Source organism: Alligator mississippiensis, chromosome 5 (genome assembly GCF_030867095.1).
Source record: "Alligator mississippiensis isolate rAllMis1 chromosome 5, rAllMis1, whole genome shotgun sequence".
NCBI lineage: Eukaryota > Metazoa > Chordata > Crocodylia > Alligatoridae > Alligator > Alligator mississippiensis.
This window is the reverse complement of record NC_081828.1, coordinates 141,620,424-141,633,441: the sequence shown is the minus strand read 5'-3', so window position 1 is coordinate 141,633,441 and position 13,018 is coordinate 141,620,424. Positions and strand designations below refer to the sequence as shown.

Here is a 13,018-nt window from a genome sequence, read left to right as displayed (position 1 = left end):
GTGATGCATTTAACAGACTTCTACTAGGCTCCAAAACAAAGTATACAAACACCTTTTGCATAGCAAATTTATGGTATACAAGGAGAGGAGATTATATACAATAGGAGGAGAATATTTGGACATGAGCCCAAATTATTTCTATCAAAGTTTATAAATGTCTAATACACCATAATACTCGAGACTGAACAACAAATAGAAGCTCTGCAGATGATGTAGCATTTTTGATTAAAACAGATCATAGGGTAATGGTCTGAGCAAGCAAAAACAAGTTGAGACACATGCTTGTTTCCCACTACCTAGAGAGTCATCTAAGTCCAATATCCAGATATGAGCCAGGAGCTTGTAAAATGGCATCATAGCTGCACTATACACAGATACTAGTAACATACAGTAAAAAAAAAGAGGCAGTGTGAACAGTATGTAAAGAGAGTAGCTATAAGAAATGTTTCACAATGAGTGCATAAAACCATCTTATTAAATGTTTCCAGATGAGATTCTATAGTGACAGATAATGCCATTGCATTTTCAGAAAACCTAGGTACCAGTTCCACAAGGTACTTAGACACATGCCCAACTTTAAGCAGGCATGCTCATGAGCATACAGTATTTAAGTACCTTGTAGAAGCAAAGCCTGGCAAGTGCTTTTGAATTTGCATGTGTGTGTGCATGCTGACACTGAAATGCTGCTGCCTCTTAGAGGAGAATCCAGCAATTGTTTAACAGCACAGAGTGACACTTCATAAGAGGTTACAAGAGGATGTGCATAAAAATACCACACTCATTTGACTCCCCAGTCAGATAGCAGGTAGGCAAGATAGTTACCTAAACTAGAATGAGGCCAAGAGACCAATTGTTAAGAAACCTCCAAAATGATCATTAATGACCACACATAATTAGGGATTTCATGTTAGCTCCCAACCAAGGTATGGCACCTTCAACAGTACAGTGCTCTCTAAGAATGCAGGCTGATGCATTGGTACAAGACTGATTTAGATGGAGGGGTGCCATCTGTAAAGTCACAGCCACCACAACATTCAGTTTCATCGGTTTCTATAGCAATTTCATTAATCCGTTTTGGTTTTAGTTTTGCAGTATCTGATGAGATCTCAGCATAAACTAGTATTACTTAGTGCAAGTATTAAATAAGCTGTTCAACTGGAAATCCAGGTGCAGACTTACCTATGCATATGTCATAATCATTATATATGGGTTATCAGCCACCAATGCCCAGATAAGGTCACAAAAAAGTTTCTTTTATAAAAATACTTTTCAAGCATTTCCCATTGGGAATAATTTTCCCTTGCTTAATCTCAGCCATATGCAAGCAGTTTTAGGAAGTTAAAAGGGAATTTTCTTCAGATTTGGAGAGAAAATGCAACCTTTTTTCACTACTGTGAATGTTTCTTCCCTTTCTGTGATAATAAATGACTTAATTCCTATTTCCCCCAACTGCAAGGTAACAAACTGAACTTCAGCCCTCATAATCCAGCTATATTCTATTCATTATTTTCTGAGCAGCTGCAACATTTGTCCTTACAATCAATCCAACAGAGGTGTTTTACCCTCTCTCCACCAAACATTCAGTTTTCTCTCTTCCACCAAATTACATGAGTTTTAGGTTTCCTGTGTATATATTTGTCCCCAAATCAGCGAAAGATTTAAGGCTCAGCATCTCATGAACATGCTATTCTTGCAACCAAAGTTTTTGTACCATTTAAAATGGACATAAAGGGCACATCTACATGTTGCCTTACAGCGATATGGCAACTCGCAACGTCACCATGCAGTGTGCTACAGCAATGTAGTGATCATGAAGGTTTACACGTGATTGCCAGCTATGTCACCATAGCGGTGCGCTCCCCAGTTATAGTACAGCACTATGGCAATGTAGCAGCAAAAACTAAATGTACGCTATGTGCACAGGGCAGTAACTACCTGCACTGCACCATGCTTTAGTACAGTGGTTCCTAACCCTTTTTTTGCTGTGACCCACCTCTAGGAGCAGAGTGCAGCAGTGGCCTAGGGGCAGGGGAGCTACCGGCACGCAGTGTAGCTCATCCTTTGTGTGTGGCGCTACCAGCATTGCCCCCACGACCCTCATTTGGGTCACAACCCTACATTGGGAACTGCTGCTTTAGTACTTCCAAAAGGTAGCAACTGTAGCAACGTTGCTGTACAGTGACATGTAGACGTGCCCAAAGTTATTGTCTCTAGTCTCAAAAGGGGCCAACAGAGCAGATGTTAAACTGGAGTATCAGGAGGTCTCTAAACACTATTTTAGGTAAGTTCAGAAGTTTTTAATCTCTTGGGGATATTTCTTGTCTCTTCTGCATCCTAAGTCATGATACCAAAGCAGCTGACTCTGCAGGGGAAAGGATATGCAATTACTTCCAATCAGTAATGGCAAATAATTTTCCCAAACATTAAAAAAACCCCTACTTTCCTATAAATTCAGTGGCATATACACAGTGCATAGGATAATGTAGTACATACAGCCTTCATTTGGAATGACTTGTATAACTTACTCATAGCCTTGCTACTTATGCTAGTAACATTTTATATCACACTACAGCATCTTAAATATTTTCTCATGCACACATATACATGTAGATACAATCTGTGTGAATATGTGCACACACACAGAGGCTCAGTTATGTTTTGAATTACTTTTTAAAAAAAAAAAATCAAAAATTATACCTGTGTCTTAAGAAAAACAAATAGTATGTTATTGGTATATACAAAGCTGAGACACTATGTTGGTGAGTATGTATTAGTGACAGCAAACGGGGGTCACTGAGTGTGCAGACACAAAAAGTGGCAATTATAGAGTTTAATGTAATGTAACAGAAGTTACGTAAAGTAACTTAGTCTGTTTAAAGATTTAAATCTGGAGTAAATGAAACTTGCCAAATGTTAATGCAACTGATAAATGTCAAAATAGATGAGGAATTACACATGCTAGTAAATGAACAAAAACTAACTGAGATTAAGTCGCAGACAAAAATGAAATGTCCAGCTAATTAGCTATGAGCAATCTGGCAATTAATGGAATGCCTGAGACTTACTTGATTATTAAAAGCACAATCTATTTGAAAAAGAAAAAAACTATTTGCAGAAGTCCATACTGATTCCCCAGGAATATGTTCCTGGCAACAAGATGGAAGATATGCTTACCAGGGAAGCACTGAGCCAGCTGCTAGAACATAGGAATGCCACGTCAACTTAGTACCAAAATCATGCTGATTCCTACACTGCAGTGTCATTTGTTTTTAAAACTCAATGAATGTCTTGTACGCCAAGTTGATGATTTGATAGAGAACCTGGGTAAAGAAAAATATGTAAGTACCTTAAACATATACAGTGGAAATCTCATCACATGAGCCTGCAGGAGAAAAGTAAACCACCTGTTATCAACTGCTTTGTACCTCAGTTTAATTGGAGTTCTCATATTCTTCTAAACATGGGTGAAAACTAGATACCATAGGCTTGCAAAACTTTTTATGAAAGGCTACTAAATGCACACCCCATGTGGTTGCACTTAAAAATTTGGCATAAAAGTGTACTACTTCAGATGAAAATATCTAATCACCCATCTTTTAACATAAATAAGGCTAAAAAAAAAAATCTAAGGATAATATTTTACTTGGCTTTCCAGTTAGCAAATATATATATAGTTTTGATGAGTGCCAGTGAAAGGCATTTGAAACTTTGCTGAGTCATTGGGAAAGGACACAAGCAGCTGGAATGAGAACTGATTGTCTTTGAAATGTGTGAGCCTCCTCAGAGAGGAAACACATGGGCTACTGGGCTAGACTTTGAGCAGCATCAGGTGGAGGTCAGGAACAGCTCTGAGAGCAAAAGGCCAACAGATATACAGGTAACAGATATTATTCTAAGGCAGAAAGGTAATTTCACTCATTTTTATACAACTGCATCTTCGAAAGTATCTCTGCTATTTACCATTGTCACTGAGTACCACTTCTGTGAGCTGCAAGGCATTTTCCCTTAAAGTAGAAAGTAAAGCACATTTGGTCTCAGATAAAAGTTCTCTCACCATTCTGAGTAATCAGCTCTATCAAAAATCAGGATTAAATTACTACCCTAATTCAAAGTTGTCTTGGCAGTCTTGAGGAATGCCTTATTCCTCAAATTGGGATCCACTTCAGTGCAGGGATCAAAAACTTCCTGTTCCTTATATTGAAAATTGCTCCCCTAAGAAATGAATTATACAGTAGAACAGTGTTATTGCACTCCTTGGAGAGAGACCGAGAGTCAAGTCAATACACTGAGATTAAACAGGTTGTGACAATTATTTTTACAAATAGAAACCCTATGACATGAGATTTTTAATTGCAGTGAAGATGCTTTATTTTGGAGGAGAAATGATGTGTTTTTTGAACCAGGATAAATACACAAGGAAGAAATCTGTGTTTTAAAACCTTTTATTCAATCATTTGAATGACAAACATAGGAAGACAAATTGAGGGTGTACTGTGCTGTGTTTTCTGTACCAGGTAGACAGGGAATTGGGAAGGTGTTTTGATATTAAATACCTGAGTGTTAATTTATTAACTCAGAAAATGCTTGTTTTGTAAACAAACTGACTTCACTGAAATGAGTTACCCTGCTGCCACAGCAGTCAGCACCCATATAACTTTTTTAGCAGATATATTTTAATAAAAATACATTAAAGTTTAAATGCACAAAATGTATCAATGTTGGTTAGGTAGCAAAAAAACAGAAATCTTATGGAGGACTGTCTTTATTGGTAAATGCTTAGAGTTTTTCAGTGTGTATGTTAAATATTGTAAATGTTCCCATGCATTTTTAGGTACATGCACATTATAAGAATATCTTATTTTTCCAATAATAAAAAAATTCAGAGCTTTTTAGGAAAAGAATTTTCATATCACTTTATACTTCAAAGGGTCCAAACCATCTTTTCTCATGTTCTACCTTCTTTTCTACTTCCTCAGAAAGCTGTTAGCACCTTGGACAGAGACCTAAAGCACAGGTGAGTATTTTTAGCAACTAGCTGCATATCAATGCCTAAAAGGCATCCATATGCCACATTTAGTTTTTATTTTCCTTTGCCAAAACATTCCCCAGGAACTACATTTTCTTACCTCATCAGTTTTCCTATTTTGAAATTTCATGTATTACAAGTTTTTCTTTTTCCTATGAAATGGCACCTCTGATTCTCTGCACTGAAGTCAGCGTAGGAAGCAGTGTGCTAGATGTGCTGCCCTACTTCAGAAAAAAAGCTTTCAGGAATGTCACTACTGCTGTAAAAACCATTTTCATAACCTTTGCAGAGAAAAGATGATTTACTGGATGATAGTTTAGTAACAGTGGCTATATCTACACATGCACTTTACTCCACAGCTAATTAGTCTACTCTGTAGTAAAGTGTCACTGCCTATACATGTGATCATATTAGGCCACAGTAAACTAATTAACACCACCGCAAAGCAATTAACTGAGATTAAATGCATGTGTAGACACTGACCATAGGTGTAAATGCATCCAGCTAGCCCAGACAGCAGGGGGGCAGATTTCTGCCTGCCACCTAGCCACATGGCTCTGCTCTTTCATCATCCTTGTGCCCCAGCCAGCCCCTCTGCCACCTACAGTGTGGGGCAGGGCAGAGCAGAGCAAGAGTGGCCCTAGTGTAAACTGCTCTACCTCAGCTCAAATTGCTGCTGTCCCAGGTGCACATGTAGATGCTGTGCCCAGGAGTAGTTTACTCCACCTTAAGCTTCTCCAGAGTTTATTGGTTAGAATTAATTGCATGTGTAGATGCACCTGGTGTGTCAAAATAAGATACAAGTTTTGTATAATACAGGGGAAACACTGAAATCACAATTCATCACACTGATTTCATTGTCCACCCAATGTCTACTATGCCCACACTTCTATAAAATAAAAATCTGTGTGAAAAATACATTTTTCTAATGGTCTTTTCCCTCTTTTAGTCAATCACTGGTATGGTTTGTAATTTTCTTAGCTCTTCTTTCTATGCAGTAGAGTTTGCTTCCAATGCTGTCTATGCATTTTGCATTAAATGATCATTAGGAAATGTCTCCCAAAAAGCACTGGGAAAAGAACCTATTTTTCCTCCCCTTAAAAGCAGCCTTCATTGGGTTATACAGTCAGGCTGCATCTAGTATGCTTGCCCTTTAATCCCATGACTAGAGTCCCTTCCACGCAGTGGCACAGTTTAGCTCTTTCGTTGGTGGTTAAGTCATTTTCCTGAGAAATGGGAGCTGTGTATTCAATCCCCTCAGCCTGAGCAGAGGCCCAAGACCCAAGTCTTTCACTTCCTGGGTGAGAGCCCCACCTGCTAGACCAAAGATAATTAGGTGGCCCTCCTTCATTCTGGTTTATGTAAATGGATTCCCCTTTTGGGCCATTTGAATCTTGAGATTATGAAATCATGTGATGTGCACCGTAAGTCAGCATTTCCTTTTGGCTATATGAAGGTGGCTCCTTTCTCTCGCTTATGTGCTCTGGAGGGTGTATACTGCTGATCAATGAAACAAGAAGAGGGGTGTGCACCATCCTCAGTGGAATAGGATCACTGTCCTTAGGTGACATACACATTTTCTAGATGAGCAGCTGTGCAAACCAAGGAGTGTCTGGCAGAATCAAGGTTTCAGTATTTTTACAGGAAAACACAGTTTCTATATTTTTCCAGTCACTAAATGAAGCTGTGAGGGCTTGGTACTTTTTGAATATTACTTTTGCTTTGTCTTATCTTTTTCATACATTCTGCAAACAGCAGGCACATCTGTAAGTAATAATTCTTTTCCCATTGCCAATGAATTTTTGTGTTATAAGACTATCCTATACAATCCTGAACTGTAAAGATCTTGAACAGAAAGAGAGAGGAGATAGGAGAGTTCCTCTTCTTCCAAAATTCCACCACAGTTTACTTAGATGCTGTTAGAAAATGTGAGCATTTTAAAAGGCAATCTTTAAGCCTACAAAATGGGGAAAGAGAAAAAATGCACACACGTACACATTTGATTTTAAGTGATGAAATCTTAACCATGAAAATAAATAAGGTATATACATCAGGTAGCCTGCACTATATCCCTCTTGTCCCATTAATCATATTTAATACAAAAGTCTAATAATGTTATCTTTGGTTCCAGCTTCGGCAGCCTATAATTTAATATAAGCAGTTTTTCAGTGTGTGAATCAGGTACTAGCGCTGTCTCTTTCAACCCCTTTTGCGCTTCTAAATTAGAAAACCCAAATGTCAGTTTTTTCAGATATGAAACACACTCAAGGTCACCATAAAATAATACAGCAATTAACTTTCTTAGTAAATTGCTGCATAGTGGTGAAATATAGTATGTGAAGAAGTGGGTAAAACACTTAACTGTTCCTACAAGTGACAACCCATATCCAAACCAAAATGATAAAATGCAGCTCCAGAGGCTCCCATCCAATGAACATGGAAAAAAGATTTTCCCTTTGCTAATCTGCTAGCGGGTTTCAAAAACATGCTTTACCAATATGTACACAGACTTTTACTTTGGCAATACTAGGAAGCTCTTTCCTGTCTCAAAAAAGGAACCCTATTTACTCAAATAAAAATTCTGAATTTTCAAGGAATCTTTATCAAGTAACTAACAAGACTTTTTACAGATTGTCTAAATTTTCCTAAATGATGTGAACTGTGAACAAAGGAAGGAAACTGTCCTCCATTAAAAAAATTAAAAATGGCAAGGAGGAAGCCAGCATTTTAGGGCTTTAGATCATTAAGGATTTTAAAATACAAAATTATCCCAGTACTGTAACTTGGTAAAATTAAATATCTTATCAATACAAGTGACTAAACAATCTGGCAAAGATAAACTATCTATTTATCTGCAGAGAAATCAGAAGAGATATGCTTAGTAAGTGACACTTAAGGTGCAATTATAAAACCATATTAAAATAATGTTAGTGTCCTGATATATGACAAAAACAAGGAATGAAGAACTGAAGCTGGAAATTATATCAATATTAGTTCTGCACAGGCTACATCAGTCACACAAATGCTACAATCAAAGGCAATGATGGCAGGATTTAAAAAAAAAGGGTTTAAATGGAGAGAGACAAAAATCTTGTTCCCTTGAAAATGAAAGCATCTGAATCTGCTAATACAGTTCTCTGCAAGTGCTGCATCATGGTGAGTGGGCCAAAAGAACTGTCTTATTGCATTGCTCTCTGTTGGCCCCTTTGGGTATTAGAGGGCCATCAACTGCCACAAATGTAAGCATTTTTCCAGTTTTTATACCCGCAGCAACAATGTTCCTCTCCTGGGCACCCTGCCATCTTGAATAAGCAATCTACAGAGGCAGACTGGATATATGGCAATGGGCCATGCAAATAACTTCACTCCTGCAGTCACCAAGGATAAAACTACCATCAAGGCTGGAACAGGTAGCTGGCAGCAACTTGCTGGTTTATGTCCAACAGTCCAGCAGCACTGCATGTGTGCAGGACAGAGGCTACCTCCTCACCACATTTGCTCAGGAGAGGCACAGAGTGGGAAGATAGTGCCTTCATTATATAAATGCATGCTTATGGGCATGAAAAGATAACCACAGCTCCTACTGTATTAAGTAGAGTCAGGTACCAGTAATACGGATATCAGCCAGTAGGACAGCAGGCTCCTGATGGGATAAAGCAACTGACTGTAGAGGATTACTAAAACGATGCAAGTCAATGAGAGCAGCATTTCCATTGAAATGGTGAGTACTCATTGCCACAGAAAGATTCCCGTGAGAGTGATTTTCATGCACGAGAGACTGCTCCATACATCAGACATCTTCCCTACCCTCAATGGTCTTTAAGTTAGTGCAAGGAACACTACATATTGGGCCTTTAGGTGTGCATTGCACAATTAACAGCATTAGACTTCTCCATATCCATTGTAATCTAACCCTTGCAATTGTCACATGTCAATGCTCTATTATCTGAGCCTGAGAAGAGGTCATTGTGGTGTACACAACAGTCTTGACTGCATTCATTGCCTAACATCTAACACCTATTTCAGGACAAAGGATCAGCAGTACATAAGTACCTCAAAAGTACACTTGCACAGATGATGCTCTGAAGGATAGATCAGACATGCTCCATATGAATTATCAGTTCTGATTTAGAAGTACAAAGCCCTCCTTCTCCTATGATAAATTAGCAAGTCTATGATGAGTAGGGCAGCAATACAGATAGGGAGGGGAATGGGAGATTTAGTGTCCAAACCTCACTTAGGGGTGGGTGATTCAGAGCTGTCATGTTTGTGGAAGCAAAGCTAGAGATCCTGTGGGTTAAGGAGACCTGCATGAAATCTCAGTCCTGGCTCAGGAATCAGAAAAAAGGAGCCTTAATTTGCTTGTGTTGTCCTCACAACAGAGTCTGTGCAGACCGGTTAGGGACAACTTTCCCCACAACAAGGCCTTAAGGGTTGAAGACCAGAAGAATCATAATCTGCATATAGATCTAAGGAATTATTTTGACATACTTACACATTGTGCAGTAATGAAAGGGAATAACTGCCTTTCCAGGCCCTCCCACTGAGTTCTTCTCCTACATGTTATATGTATACTGTCACAGATAACAGGCACTGCTCAATATTCATTGTCCTTTGATCTAAGAAGTAACATTGCTGAACAGGACTTTGTCTAAGACTCAACTATATTAAAGTTTTACTAGCACAATGAAGTCATATTTAATCGCTACACACTTCAATGGCTCCCCCAGTTCTCAAGCTATTTGTCAAGAAGTAACAAAGTGTTTCCAAACTACATTTTCATACAGAGTCAGCAAATGTTCCTAACATCTGTGACAAGCCAAATAATCTGCAGTCGCTGCTATAGCATTCTCTGGTATCTTACTCCCTTGCTGAAACCAGGTCACGTAAAAGCAGCAGCTGGGGAAAAAAACTGCACACCAGCTCTGCACTGGTAGTTAAAGAAAGAACAGAAGACATGATTCTTCTGCATGCTGTTATCAAAGGTGCCAGTGTTTTTGTTCGCTTACTGAAATGAGTCAGCTTGAACTGCTTTCATTTTTTAATGTGACTTTTATCTGTCATAAATGTTCTTGTCAGTGCACTGGTAGGTGTTAGATGTTCAAGCTGCACTGCCAAAGAGCTGATCACATTGTCTCACTCTGCAATAAAGTAAGTTACATAATTTTCAAGACTATTACTCTTTACTGACAACTCAGCAAGACAGACTAGTTCTGTTTCAGTTTCTTGTCCACCTGGCCACTGGTTCAGTTCTGTTCTCCTTTGACTTAAGAGTCATAAGACAATAGACTGAGTCCCCAGCAAACAGATATAGGTTGTAGCATTCTGTATTGGGGGATACTGTATTTACTCAAAACCAGTCAGCATGGGGGGAAAAAGGCCTTGCTTTGGATTTAAGTACCAGCCCAGGGCAGATGGCAGATCAGCTCTGGGCTAGGGGCTACTAGGAGTTGAAGCCAGAGCTGAGCCACTGCCTGTCCCAGGCCAGAATGGCTTGTTTAGCAAGGGAGGGGATGTGTGCAGCTGGAGGGAGCATGTGGAAGACCACTGGGTTGGGGGGGAACCTACAGCCTGCCTATGTCTGTACCTGTCCTCCCACCCTGCTGTACTGTAAAGCCTGCCCCCATCTCCTGCTCCCCTCCCCCCAGCTCCCTCACTTCCTCCCCCTTTACCTTCTGCTCCAATTCCAGTCCCTCCAGCCCCAATGTGGACCAACTGGGAGCTGCCACTGCTTCTCCATGGCCAGGCTGGGGCTGGACCAGGGGTGCTATGGCTCCTGACTGCCCCAGAGGAACAGAGCTGCAGCAAAAGTTAGAGAGTAGGGGTTGGTAAGGGAATGGGGTAGGGCAAGCATAGGGGGGAACACAAGGTGAGGGCGGCAGGGAGTGAAGGCAGGCATAAGCACAAATGGGCATGTGGTGGGTGGCAGGCAGTGGGGAACAGGCAGAGACATGGGGCAACAAGGGGCAGGGAAGCAAGGGGCAGGGGTCCGGCCCCTTCTCTCCGCTGTTGCTTTCCCCTACACAGCAATGTGGGGTATTAGATTAATTTAAGACAACCTTCTATTAACCAGCATCTATACAATAGAAAATTATAACAAAACTATAATTTTCCATGTATAGAATCCAATTATTGTGGGAGTTGTCTTAAATTCAAAGTTGTCTTGGATTTGGGTAAATAAGCTATATTGTCAGGGGTTACCTATCCTAGTTTTAACCCCTTTGTTTTAACCATCAGGTCATTTGCTCTACCTCATTGTTACTAATGAACTGAAATAATGAAAATAGATTTGTAATTTTCTTTAGCATGTATTATTGCATGAAAATTATATGCAGTGGAAAGATCAGAGCACATTTGCCTGTATATACAAACTGGCTAATAATTCTTCGCTCTTTACTATTGTAGGATACAAAGTCTGATTGGTTTAATGTTGTTGTTTATTTAAAACACTTAAATAGGGATGTTTTGAGCTGTGTCCTTGATTTATGAAGGTATCTAGTTATGGTGACAATGTATATTGTTATTCCTAAAATGGAGGCATATACACCCATAGGCAGAATTACAAAAGAAGAAAGTTACATGTCCTGGGGCTCCATGCCTTGAATAGAGACACTAAAGTGCAATTTGGTCCAGATTTACAGTAGCCTACTTGATATGGAGGGAGGTGCATAATCCAGGTAATGGGTAGTGTGTCTGGGACCCTGACCTTCTCTAGCAGTTAGACAGCATTTATCCAGTCCCTTGCATTCCTGACTTGTATGATGAGTATAGTTGCGTATTCAGTGGCATAAAGCTCTATGTAGCCACAGACACAAATCCACTCCTAGTTCAACTGGCATAAAGGTCTACTGACCCCATGTAATTTTCTGCATTGTTTACATACCGCCTTCATTAGAGGCAGGGCTGAGTCTCAGCCTTGAGCTCTCCCTCTCTTCCTGCTGAGGATTGTTGAAAGCCTTTTTATTAGCTTCTTTGTTGCAGCATTTTACTCACTCAGCAGAACTGACATATTTTGCCTGTTCTTATTGTGTTAAACATTTTTTGTCCCATCCTCATCTGAAATGAAGTATTATGCCATGAAAAGTCAACTGTCTATATTTATTATAAAATGAAGAGCGTCTTATATACAGCAGTAAGGTGCCTTAGACAAGGACCAAAAAGTTATCTAACTATACCACCTCTCACCAGAGTCCTAACTTGGTGTGAAAGAACAGAATCCAATTGTCAAACAAAAACCACATTACCTTTAGAATAATTTGACTTTCAGATATTCAAAGATCACCACAAGACCTAAAATAATGTTTGCTGGAGCAAAATAGAGCATGTGAATACTTACAGACAGAACAACTGAAGGGCTGAAGACAGGCAGGGAACTCGATGAAATTGTCTTGACCAACATGTTTCCCCACAAATTGACCAAGCAGGCTTTATTAAATTGCACACTGAAAAATGAGCCAGTCAGATGCCTTATGCAAGGAAGTATTCTGATACTGAATATCAAAGAATAACTCAAGCTTACCTTATGTATATTCCTGTTGATCTCTTATCAAAATGCAGATGTTATGGGTACAAACAGTAGTTAAGTGTTTCAGGGCCTTGCTATGTTCTAGCCCAGGTGTTAAAAGTCAAAGCTTGACACACAAACGTCTAGAACATCACATGCACGTATTCATTTAGTCAGACCAATACTGAACCACATACTACCTAAAACAGATCAAATCAAATTATGAGGTGACTAGAGTGTATAAATGCCTGTTCAAATCTGTCCCATGACAACTAGTCTTTCCAAACTGTCCAGGGTCCAAGCCAATAAAACCAGAGTGGGGATTTTTGTATTGGCTTATATTTCTGCTGGGAGAAAAGACCAAAGGCAATTGGAATTTGAGTGAAAAGCTGTGATCTTGAAGATTTTTCCTTAGGAAAGTCTTTATTTTACACTATTATGCATCATTATGCATAATAGTGTAAAATAAAGACTTTCCTAAGGAAAAA

General features: G+C 39.4%; 2 long non-coding RNA genes across 3 annotated transcripts in view; one reads left to right on the top strand and one right to left on the bottom strand.

Moving 5' to 3' along the window:
* Positions 1 to 13,018, bottom strand: part of LOC109285847 (uncharacterized) — a 99,503-nt gene that overhangs the window by 43,219 nt on the left and 43,266 nt on the right. Inside the window, exons 4-5 of one of the 2 annotated variants that reach the window (XR_002093741.2) lie at positions 3,175 to 3,320; positions 14 to 2,362 (exon numbers count right to left, since the gene is read on the bottom strand). This is a non-coding gene — a long non-coding RNA (uncharacterized LOC109285847). Of the gene's footprint in view, positions 1 to 13; positions 2,363 to 3,174; positions 3,321 to 13,018 lie in introns of those variants that run through there. The other variant, XR_009462582.1, reaches the window with a different exon arrangement.
* LOC109285846 (uncharacterized) overlaps positions 1 to 13,018 on the top strand; it is a 146,098-nt gene that overhangs the window by 125,044 nt on the left and 8,036 nt on the right. Inside the window, exon 5 of the long non-coding RNA XR_002093739.2 lies at positions 4,977 to 5,014. This is a non-coding gene — a long non-coding RNA (uncharacterized LOC109285846). The remainder of the gene's footprint in view (positions 1 to 4,976; positions 5,015 to 13,018) is intronic.